The sequence below is a fragment of the Zea mays genome, chromosome 6 (genome assembly GCF_902167145.1).
Source record: "Zea mays cultivar B73 chromosome 6, Zm-B73-REFERENCE-NAM-5.0, whole genome shotgun sequence".
Lineage (NCBI taxonomy): Eukaryota > Viridiplantae > Streptophyta > Magnoliopsida > Poales > Poaceae > Zea > Zea mays.
In genome coordinates, this window is record NC_050101.1 from 171,261,849 (window position 1) to 171,274,446 (window position 12,598).

At 44.8% G+C, this 12,598-nt stretch overlaps 1 long non-coding RNA gene across 1 annotated transcript; it reads right to left on the reverse strand.

Moving 5' to 3' along the window:
- Positions 1 to 6,361: 6,361 nt before the first annotated feature.
- Positions 6,362 to 6,946, reverse strand: LOC103630627 (uncharacterized). Its single transcript, XR_555168.2, has 2 exons — positions 6,822 to 6,946; positions 6,362 to 6,697 (listed from the first exon to the last, which is right to left on the reverse strand). It is a non-coding gene; the product is annotated as an uncharacterized lncRNA (long non-coding RNA).
- Positions 6,947 to 12,598: the final 5,652 nt, after the last annotated feature.

Here is a 12,598-nt window from a genome sequence, read left to right on the forward strand (position 1 = left end):
GCGCGAAGACCGGGCTTGTTGCAACCGCCCGGGCGCCACGCGCGGGTTAGCAGCTCGCCCAACGATTTAAGCCGCATCGTGCCGCCGCCTTACCCCGTTCGTCTAGTGCATCCAGTGAGAGAAGAAAGACCCTCGTCTCCATTAGAGCTCAACGGAGTAGGGGAGAGAGAAGAAGGGGGGAGGAGTGCGCAGTGGCCCGATGCTGTCCCCGTCTACGCCTCCCTCGCCGACGAGTTCGCTGTCTTCGACCGCTGGTTCGCCTTCGTGCCCACCTCCACGCAGCCGACCGCCGGTGCGTTGCTTTTCTGTGTTCTTGTACTCACATACTTAGCGCCATACTCTAGAAGGTTGTCTCTGAACCACGGTGCGGAATCCTCGTCGTGTTCATCGCTGTTGGGTATCGCCGTCGAGTTTGCCGACTAGGGGGAGGGTCATCGCGGCCATGGCCTGCTAGTGCTAGCTGAGAGAGTGCGGTAGGAGGGTGTGAGGTAGAAGAAGGTCTTCGGACCGTTAGATCATTGTTGGAGGGCCGAGATTAGGACAGGAGCGGAGGATAAGTTCCAGTAAGGCAGAACCGTTGGATCTTCGGCCTACGCTTGGGATTGGAATCGGGCATACCTCTTCGTACGTTGGATCGTGACCATTGATTGCTCGATCGACGGTCCTATTCGCGTACCAGTTCATCAAGCGCCCGATTTAATCCAGACTGTAGGGCGCTGATCTAACGGCTATGATGCGAAGATACCCTTTCAGCCGTGTCGATGTGCACAAAGGCCCCTCCATGTTTATAAAATAAACCCGCGGTCCACTGCGGGGAGTTCTGTGTCTTAGGAAAATTATGTAGAAGCCCCTGAGTTTCTGGAAAATGAGGCCGAGTCCAGAGGTGTTTAAAAACAAAGAAATAATATTAGAAATTCATTTTTAATACAAAAACAATTCCAGAAACTTGTAAAATGCATAGAAAATTCATTTTTACTCCAAATTGAACCATTCCAATTTCTAAAATTTTGTAATATTATTCTCTAACACTTAGAGTCACTGTTTTGACATGAACTCTGTTAGAAAATTTATTTATCATTTAACCCTATTTCAAGCACATTAAATCTTAGAAAATTCATAACTTGAATTCTATAACTCCAAATTTAGTGATTCCAGTTCCTACGATTTCATTTTAATGTGTAGATTTTTACTGTATATTTTATTTACATGTTTAATGTGATGTTAATTCATGCTATACTATGTATGTATTGTGTTGATGCGAGTAGACGAGCAAACCACTGTGGATTCTGAGGTTCAGCAAGTAGAGATAGCTGAGCAGGAGCTCATTGAAGGCAAGTTGTGCCCTTGATCACTTACTTTTTCCCAGCCATGTTCTTATTAATTATAATGATCTGCATAGGATAATTTTGATGGGACCCAATAGGTTACCCTAGTTTTGGCTATCTTTATACCTTGTTTACCACTGAAATATTTTTGGGTAGTACCTGCTATTGCTTTATGTGGATTTGGGTATGAAGATACTTTATTCATAATTACTCTTTTATTCTCTTTTATTATTACTGTTCATGTTAAGATCATTATGTTAATGGGAACATGGAGCGACCACCCGGGAAAACAGTGCTACCACAAGGGTTTAATGGGACGCCCTTGGCTGATTAACTAGGAAAGCTAGTGGAGGTCTTCCTTACCCGAAAGGGGCAAGGGCAGTAGGGGAGTGGTCAGTGTAGGGAGGTCCTTGGGTTGATTTTGCTGCGATGGCGGTCAGGCAAGAACCCTGCACTGGAGCTTCCTATAAACTGTAGCGGGATTTCTGAAGCTAGTGGAACTTTGTAAAGGCCTCGTAGTGTTACCCTGCCTCGCCTCCTCGGTAGAGGCGTATGGGATTGGCCATCTCTTGGCAGATGGGTAACATGACTTGTGGGTAAAGATGCGCAACCTCTGCAGAGTGTAAAACTAGTATACTAGCCGTGCTCACGGTCATGAGCGGCTCGGACCCTCACATGATTAATTTATGGAACTTAAATTTAATTGGACATTTGCATTGCATTTGGGATTATTTTACTATTACTTTTCTTTATTAAGGTTTGGTATTTACTTACACTTAGTAATTGCTAATAAAATTTTGACCAACTTATAAAAGCAATGCTCAACTTCAGCCTTTATTCCATTGATCAGCCTTACACTTCATGAACTCCCACATTTGGTGAGTTCATACCACATTATTCCCCACAACTTGTTGAGCGATGAACGTATGTGAGCTCACTCTTGCTGTCTCACACCCCCCCACAGGAGAAGAACAGGTGGTTCAGGAGGAGCCACAAGGCGAGGAGTATGATCTGATCTAGGTGGCGTTTCCCAGTCGACATTGGCGCCGACGATCCTTAGTTCGTTTTATATTTATCTTTATTTTGTAATAAGTCTTCCGCTATGTAATAAATACTCTGATGTTTTATGACATTTATCTCTATACACTCTGTTATTATATATGTTGTCTTCTTGGCGCATGTATGAGATGCACCCAGCTTTGTTCCTTAAATCCGGGTGTGACAAGGTCCTAGCACGTATCCATCTAGCTGGATTGTCCTAAAAAACTTGGATTGAGGATTACCAAAAAAAGCTCAAGAAGAGGGAAACATGGAAACTAAAAACTAAATACCATGACACTAGAAAGAGTGTTGGTGCCAAACACTAGAAAGGACCGCCTGGCGGTGCTCTCTGTGGAAGCACGGACGGTCCGCGACACAGGACCGGACGGTCTGTGACCTGCCGTAGGAGCGACTCCTCCTCTGCGTACATCCGGACGTTCCGCGCTTGGGACTCGGATGGTCCGCAATGGCGCAGAAGGTCTTCTTTGCAGCGGACCTAGATCTCGCCTCCCGGGAGGGACCCCATCGGGGAGGAGAGATTGTAGTGTGTTTCTTGGCGTCGACGGGCCACGCAAGACGCTTCTAGTTGACGTAGAGCCGAAGAGTGGTGAAGATTTGAGGTAGAAGGAGGCAAAACTAGGGCAAAACTAGAACTACTCCTAATGCATAAGGTAAAAACGAGAAGTAGACTTGATTTGATCGATTGTGGTGGGTTCAATCAGCTGTAGCCCTTCATCTATATAAAGGGGAAGTCTGTACCCATTACAAGTCGTTTCCCGAGCTAATCCCACGGTTTTAGCTAACAAATCCCGTGAGAAACTCGGAACCCTAACTGATTCTGCACGCGCGGACCGTACATGCCACCACCGCGGATCGTTCGGACCGCGGACCGCCCGGCCTCAAGGCCGGATCATCCGCGAGGACGTTTTTGTGCTCAACATATGCCCCTGCCTTTTGGTGGAGGTTGACGAACCAAAAGCATATGAACTAAGCCTGATGCAAGTCACCGACTTTTTCAGTCTAATATGGTGATCATTCAATAGAGCCCCAATGCATAAAGGCCATTTAAGATTGCATCTTTCTCGATCGTGACCATTTGATCAATGGATCAAAAGGAATAGAATGGAGGTGCCCCCAGCCTGAATAGACAAAGGGAGTACACACATACCATGGGTTCATCGTCGTACCATTCCATATTTGAACAGAACAATATATCAACGATGAGTAGGCGGGTGGAAAACATCCTGACATCACAAGATGAATAGGTGATGCTTGTTGCGTCGCCTTTCAGGCCGTTTTGTTTTAGGAGGTGACCGAGATTTCTTTGTTGGCCGATTACATAGAACGACCTTCTTGTAGCATATTTGGAGAGCAACTGATCCAAAGTAGGGCCGGCTTTGACCAACCAACCATGTGTGGTTTGCCCTTGCGTTTCTTTTCTTGTTTTGTTTGGACGCTGACGCATCTAGCCATGGGCAGACTGTCTGGCTGAGTCAGCCGGACCGTCTGTCCGAGCACCGGACCGTCCGTACGTAGGTGTCGGACCATCCGCTATGCTCGAGTCAGGTTGCCGTGCTCGGCTCCTCAATTGAGTCTGCCCCTGGCGCCTCCAGACTTGTTAGTCTTCTTGTCTGGAGCCTTCCGAGCAATCTCTTCTTGTGATATATTTGACATGCGAGGATCACTAATGACGATGTTTTCGTCTCTGCCTTTATCGGCCACTTCGGTCCGAACTGAGACCTTTTTGCATGTGCGTTCTATTGTATTGACATGAAATGGTTGTGTCCACTTGCATCTCCTGAAAAGCTAACCGGTCCTCATTTATGGCTGATTTTATCTATTGACGAAAAACATTACAATCATTGGTGGCATGGGAAAAGAATTATTCCACTTACAATAAGCACGCCTCTTTAATTCATCCATAGGAGGAATAGTATGAGTTATATTCATGTTGCCATTATTTAGTAGCTCGTCAAATATCCTATCGCACTTGGCACATTGAAGGTAAATTTAATCTCTTCTTGCCGATTCTTTTGAACGAGCTGTAAGGAAGAACATGCAGAAGATTTGGCCTTTGTTGGCCATACGAACTCAGTGGTATATACATCTGCGGATTCATCATCTGAACTATCACGCTCTACTAGATATATAGTACGGGCGGCCGACTTTGATGTCTCTTTAAATCGGCTTTCATAGGCTAAAGCCCGCTGATGTAGCTGAGCTATTGAAAAGAACTGTATCCTATCTAATTTGTCTCTTAAGTAGGATAACAACTCATTCAAAGCCAGCCCTGCTAGCTCTTTGTCTGCGACATGGATCCGAAAGCATCTGTTTCTAGTGTCGCGGAACCTCCAGATATAATCGTTAATCGATTCTTCGTGTCCCTGTCAGACTGAAGCTAAATTAGCTAGCCCTAATTCATATTCTCCGGAAAAGAAATGTTCGTGAAATTTACTCTCTAAATCATTTCAGGAATTAATGGAATTAGGAGGCAGGGCGGCGTACCATGCAAAAGCGGTACCAGTAAAGGATAAAGAAAAAAACTAATATGAAATGCTTCCCCATCGGACAATTCACCTATGTGTGCTAAGAACTAGCCTATATGTTCGTGCGTGCTTCTCACATTTTCACCAGAAAACTTAGACAACTCAGGTATCCTTGCCCCTTGTGGATATGGGACAGTGTCAAATCAGTGATCATATGACTTTTGATATGATTGCCCCACTCTAGCTACACTAAATCTGAGCCTATCTCGAAATAGTTCAGTCGTCTCTTTTCTAATTTTCTCCATTACGCCCGGTGGCTGACCATCGGACCCTAGGTTGTGGGTCTCATTCGGTCGGGCATTGTTATGCTGGCCTTCTTGTCGTGATCGATCGATAATGTTGATCGGCCTGTGATCGTATGATGTGTTGTGGTTTAAATATGTAGGGGCAAAACGTACTGCTTCTGTGGTGTGTAATAATTTGGTGCATAGTATGCGACAATAGGTTCTGCGTATGCGTATTCGGTCTATCTGGTGGTGCATCCGAACTGGCCGGTTGTGTTCGTTATTATTGGGGCGCCACGTGGTAGCCCTGGTACGGTCACATACTGTCCGATAGGGAAAGCTAGACGGTCTGCGTAAGGGCCGGACTGTCTGGGCAAAAACTCGCACGGACCGTCCGCGCCACCACCGTGGATCGTCCAGCCTCAAGGTCGGACCGTCCACGAGAACAATTTTGTACTCAACAAAGATGTCATAGAACAACTTGCTTTATTGCAACAAGATTAGATCCAACATAGTCTAGTTATTGCCTCATCAATACATACCTTTAGATATTTTGGCTAAACCACTTAACCCTAGAGACAAAAGAGTCCATGTAGATATCTACTGATTCTACGACCCTGAGCCCTTCATCAAGTCCGATGATGCCACATGCTGCACTACAATCCATCCCTAGGTTTTGAGACCCAAATAAACCCAACAAACACGTCCACCTATGGTTGAGGTTGAAAACTACCAAACCTAGGTAGAGTAACGTATCCAACATGCCCTCTTCCATAATCTCAAGGCATATTAACACGTGTCTTTGATCGTCCGATCATCAAGTCCTTAGGAGTCAGGTTATAGATCTTGTATATATCTTTTCTTTTATACTACCTCCGTTCTTGAATATTTTTCGTCCGCTAATTCATTTTTGAACTAAAATACGACAACTAAAAAAGGACGGAAGGAGTAGAACTTATCAAGTATTCAATGTATTACTCTGCTTTACTTATGTACTCGGTTCAAGTATTACTTTGCTTTTTATAGTAGTGTTTGTATCACTATCTAGTTTAGACCATAGGTCTATAATATAAGTAAGACTTGTTTGGCATAATTGATTATCCCATAGCCCGAGTTCTTCGTCCCTTAGTGGATGCTCTAGTGTGATAAAGGCGCAAGATTAATGCAGCGTAAGTACGGTGCTTATAATAGCTATCTGTCACCACAAAAAAATGATAACCATCCCTGAGAAAAAATAATATTTGGTGTAGATCTCCAGCAATTTTATTTCCATAAGCCATTTTCTCTCTCTCTCTCAAATGATGGGTCAAACAACATTACACGAAGGCAACACCATTATTATTAGGTCCACCGCTACTGCCACTATGTGTCATCTAGCATGAGAGGCAGAAGCATTTCCCTGCCGGGAAGCCACGACACTTGCCGCGAATAAAATTGTAGGGATCCTGGTGTAGGCAAACATTTGTGCAAATCTTGTCCCCAAGGCATGTCCCCTTGAAGTCGCGGCTCCAATGATAGCATGGGGGTAATTTGCTATCATCAGTCGAGTTTGAGTTAAATTCTGTGAGCAGACAGATCACATATTGCATGCAAATTAAACGTTAGCCAACAATTAGAGGTAGCATGAGCCAACGAGTATAATATATAGCTTATGAATTCATATTTACTTATGCGTGTGCACATACCACGGCCCGTGACAACGACGACGAGCAGTAGGAGAACAACGACGACCCCTCCTGCATAGTGGCTCCTCCGTGAAGTCTCCATTAATGATCGTTTGAGGTTTTTTTTTGTGTGTAGCCGGATGAGTGAAAGAACAGGAGCACCCATCATGGCTATATATAGAACATGTGGAAGGGGAAAAATAAAATACTTGTGAACACAACCACATGATTTATGGAAGGCTATCAATTATACGTAGTCATATAGTCATTTTTAACTTACACATTCAAGGACTGCCTTTAATCCCCAAAATTCTATTTTTGGAACCTAAGTAATTTTTTCCTTTTTTTTCCAAAAGCCTATTTAAGTTTTTACTCTCTTATGTCAATTGTATATTTGAATTCATTTGTCTAAAGTAAATAAAAGGTAAATATAAACTTATGTGTGCATTGTATATTTGGAGCATGTTTTTTGATTGTTTAAATGTGAATTTGAATTTTAGAACTTAAATTTTAAATCAAAATTCAATAAAAGAAAACAGAAAATGAAATAGAAAAAGCCACGGATAACACCTTACATGAACTATCGCACCACCGCTAACACCCTACATTCGAAATTTAAAAAGAAAATTTGAAAATGTGGATTTAAATTTTGGAACTTAAATTTTAATTCAAAATACTATTGCCCCAAAATCTTACCTGAACTATCGCACCACGGGTAACACCTTTTTTTTTGCGGAAACAACCACCGGATTTATTGAATTCTACCAATTATATGTATCAAATATATAGCCCTTCTTTTTATGTAAGCAACTTACTCAATCAAGGACTGCATGTAGTCTCTAAAATTCTATTATTGAAACCTAAGTATTTTTTTCTTTTCTTCGAAAAGTATATTTAAGTTTTTACTTTCGTATGTCAATTATATATTTGAATTTATTTTTCTAAAGTAAATAAAAGGTAAATATTATGAAAGGTTAAAAATATGGTTTTACAAATAATGAAGGGGAAAATAGAGCTAGCACAAAGTTTAGGGGGTTTAAAGTTAAGGGAGGTTCAAAATCTTTTTTTTAATAAATTGAAGATGAAAATCAGACTATCACGAAAGTTTAGACGGTTAAAGGATATTTTTCTGAGAAGTCGATCGAACAGTGCTATCGATGGCTCAGAGGGGTAGAAACGTACCCTAGCCGCCACCGCCCTCACCTCCCCTCATCCCACTGCTAGCGGCGGTGGGCCCTTCGTCTTCACCAATCGATTCTCACCATGTAAGCTTCCTCTCCAAACCCTAGCCGCCGCCCTAAACCCTTGTTGTCCCGCCACCAATCCCTTGCCACCGTCGCCCCACCATCCTCCTCCCTAGGCTTGGCAATGGGGCGGGTTCGGGTCGGGTCCCCGCGGTTTTAGACCCGGCGGTGTTCGGGCGGGTTTAAATTTTGCCCCGCGGGGGCATGGGTTCGGGGGCCCGAAATAATTCGGTTTCGGGGCAGTTCTCCATTTTCACCCGTGGTTTTTTGCAGGGACCCGAAACCCGAATCAAACCGAGTCAGCCCACCCAACGCAGGCAACCCAACTGATTGAAACCGGCTAGGCCCAGCCCAACTCGAACGCAAAGTGGCAAAACCCTAGGCTAAGCCACCGCCCACCGACCCTCGCAGGCTCGCACAGACGCACTCGTCACTCCGCTCGCCCCTTGCCCTCGCCCACCCCAGACGTCCACTGCGCTGACGCCTGTGGCTCGTCGTCCGAGATCCAATCCGACCATCTGCCACCGCCGGTCCACCACCCTCCACGTCGCACGGCTGCTCGGGCCACCGGCGCAGGTGGCCGCGTAGGCACGACCGGGGTCTGGGACCGGAGACGTCTAGGCGCCACCGGCGACGTCCAGGCGACCGCACGTCCGTGGCTGTGTCTAGGCCACCGGCGACCGGACGTCCGTGGATGTGCTCCTATGCACCCGTCCGCTGCACTGTGCTACTCCCTTAGTTCCTCAGCAAGTCTGCTGCCTATTGGTGACTGGTGAGTTCGCAACTTTGCAGTTTGCACAGTGTTGTTGTTGTATGCCTGTATAGAAGTATAGATTAGTCTGACTGCACATGAGTATAGCATCCGCATGGGTATGGACATTCCTTTTCCTGTATCTAATTAGTTGGGTTTAGTATATATTTAGGTAAGGACACGAACATATAGATGTTGCTGTCTTTAACATTTTGCATTTTTTCAGAGTATTAGGGTGAAGTGAAATGTCGACTGCAGGTACTAGTGCTTCTCATGCTCCTACAACCAGATCCAGATCAGCTACTATATCTCAAGCGGAAACACAAGCAGCAGCAGCTCCTCGATCTGATTCAGCAGCTGCAGCAGGTACAAATGATGTGTTAGAAATAGAGGATGATGTTGTTGTTGGTAGTAAGAGGAAACGAGGACCAAAATTAAAATCTAAAGTTTGGTTAGAGTTTGATAGAATTGAATTAAATGGGGTTTGGAAAGCAAAATGCAAATGGTGTAAGAAGCATTTAGGAGGGGACACAAGAAATGGTACAAGTCACTTGAGTGGTCATCTTGAGATTTGTCCAGATAGGGCTGTTAGGAAGGATATAAAACAATCATCTCTTAAATTGACTGCAAATCCACAAGATGGGACTGTGACTGTGGAGAAATACGTTTTTGATCAAGAAGTAGCTAGAAAAGAGCTTGCATTAATGACTATTATCCATGAGTACCCTTTTTCTATGGTGGACCATGTTGGATTTCGCAAGTTTTGTGTAGCATTGCAACCATTATTCAAAGTAGTGACTAGGAATACACTTAGGAAGAACATCCTTAATATGTATGAACTGCAAAAACAATTCATGTTGAAGTATTTTCGGAAGTTGAGTTCTCGAGTTGCTATTACTATCGATTTATGGACAGCAAACCACCAAAAGAAAGGCTACATGTCTGTGACAACACACTTTATATATGATGATTGGAAGCTAAAGAGTTTTCTTATTAGGTAATAGATAACTATCCATACTATTCTTTATATCCTAACTTCCTCAATTAATCTCCTCATATAGTGTTGAACTCATTTTGTGCAGATTCCTTTATGTTCCAGCCCCACGTACAGCTGAGGTTATTGCTGATATTCTTCATGATGTTCTCCTTGATTGGCATATTGAGAGGAATTTGTCTACTATAACTCTTGATAACTGCAGCACAAATGATAGTGTTATGAGGAATATGGTTGGGACCTCCAATGACAGCCTCAGGCAAAGAGTGGACACTGTGAAAGGCAAGTTGCCCTCCCCTCTTGTATGTTACAAGGTAAATTAATCCATATGAGATGTGCTTGCCATATTTTAAACTTGGTTGTGAAAGATGGAATGAGTGTAATGGAATATGGAATTGATAGTATTAGAGAGATTGCGGGATTTTGGTCTGCCACACCTAAAAGACATGAGAAATTTGAGAAAATGGCATTGCAAATGAAGGGTAAATATGACAAAAGGATAGCTTTTGACTGCAAAACTAGAAGGAACTCTACTTATCTAATGCTTATCACTGCTTTGTTGTACAAAGATGTGTTTGAACGCCTTGCCGCTCGTGCCCCTTGTATTCCAACTGAAGATGATTGGCAGTTTGCTAAGGACCTTTGTGATAGATTAAAGATATTCTATGATGTCACAGAGTTGTTATATGGCACTAACTATGTCACAGCCAACATTTTCTTTCCCAAAATCACCAATATCTATTTGGCAATTAGGAAGTGGCAAGTAAGTGCTAACCCAAAGATGGTGCTCGATCTAGGGCAAGTAGTGGTCCTAGTGACATGTTAGAGGAGGATTGGATGGACACTTTTGATGATTACATGTCCAAGCAACCAGATGTGACCTCCACTTATGTGCGCACAGAGCTGGATTTGTACTTAGAGGAACCACTGCTTCCTAGGACACAGGGTTTGGATATCATCTAGTGGTGGCAGCATGCTGGGCTCAAATATCCTACTTTGAGAAAGATTGCACGTGATGTGCTTGCAATACATGTTTCAACAGTGACATCTGAGTTCGTGTTTAGCATAGGAGGCCGAATAATTAGTCCACACCGTAGTAGGCTTGCACCATCAATGGTGGAAGCACTCATGTGTATGCAGGCTTGGTCCCATGCTGACATGTTAGGTATGTGATCTAATTTTTATATGTTATTTGATTTCTTGCATAGTACATGAAACAACCAATTTCTGAGTTTTTTTTGCAATGCAGGGTCTCCTCCAACTATTGTGGGTGCTTTGATGACTTGTCTTGATGACCAAGATGAAGACGCAGTACTGTTTATTTGTTGCTTTGTGAATTTGTGACTTATTCAATAATCCTTAATCAAGATAGCATTGAAGAACATGACTCGATCATTGTTTTATTATTTTGTAGGACGAACATGAATCGACCGTTGTTGATTGAGCATTTGAGCTGGAGCCTGGTGCCTAGAGCTGCTTGGTTTCTTGCTGGATGTGGACGGCTACAAACTTCTTGCTGCTGCTTACTGTTTTACTTTGCTACAAAAACTTGTAATAATAATATACATTGCTGCTTGTTGCAGTTGCAGTTGCTTGCTAAATGTTGCTGCCTTGCAAGAGCATGAAACAGTGGAACTTGGAAGTTCAAACTGCTATTTGCTATGTATGTCAGTATGTGCTTGCTGACTTGCTGTGAGAGTGAGAGACAGAGATTGATAACTCTATGTAATATGTATTAATGCATGTGCCTTGGCACCTTGCTGACTTAGCGACTTGCTGTGCGCCTATCAGCCTGTGCACTTGTTACTTGTGCTTGTCGCTTGCTGAGTTGGTGACTTGGTGTGCTTGTTACTTTGTTAGTCCTTAGTCCATAATTCTATATGTGCCTAAGCCTTGCTGTGCAATTGTGATTGTCAAATGTTGAGTTGTTGTACACTACAACACTAGTGCTTGCTGTCATGCTGTGCGCCGGTTTGTGTTGTGCAAACTGCAGGGGCTTTGCTGACTGTTGCCTGTTGCTGTGAAATGTGAATTGTGTATTGTGTTTGCTGCTCTGTCTTTCGGGTCCACAGGTCCCCCATAAGGTTATGGGTCCCCACGGGTTCGGGTGTGGGTCTGTGTTTTCACCTGTATCATATTTCGGGTTCGGGTCGGGTTTTTAATTCAGGTTTCAGGGCGGGTCCGCGGACGATCCACCCGACCCGAACCTGCCCCGTTGCCAGCCCTACTCCTCCCTTCCTCTCGCGGTCACCGGTGGGGACCGTCAGCGGTCACGCGGGCCCCTTGGTTGGTGGCGGCGGGGCCCCTTTGCTTGGTGATGATGTTTGCGCTTGGATCTTGGCAAGGAGAAGGGTGCAACAACATGGGTTTTCTCGGTGGGTCGACGACGTGCTGGTGCGGGTTCTAGTGGCGTGCTGGCCTAGGATCCGGTGGCAGATTTGGTGGTGTCGTCATTGCTCTCGTCCCACTTCCTCGACGTAGCCTCCCGCGTGCTATGTGTCTTCACGCGTGTGGGGCTGTCTACAGGCGCGCTCCTAGACGTCGCCACCCCTCCCACCTCCCTTCCCCTCGTCATCGAAGGGGGGGCCCTGATTTGGGTCTCCTTGACTGCACCCCTCTCAACTGCTCCGACGTGTCGGCGGCGTGATGGGGGTCGGGTGCCTGGAGCCGTGGGCTCCATCATGAGTTGGTGGGTGGGGGCGTCCTCGGTGGGGCAACAGGATCGACGTCTCTTGGACGGGCCACGCTCTTGGCCAACGGCTGGGGGCTCTCTGGCTGGTGCCCACATCCTATGGCTAGGGTCTCCCCT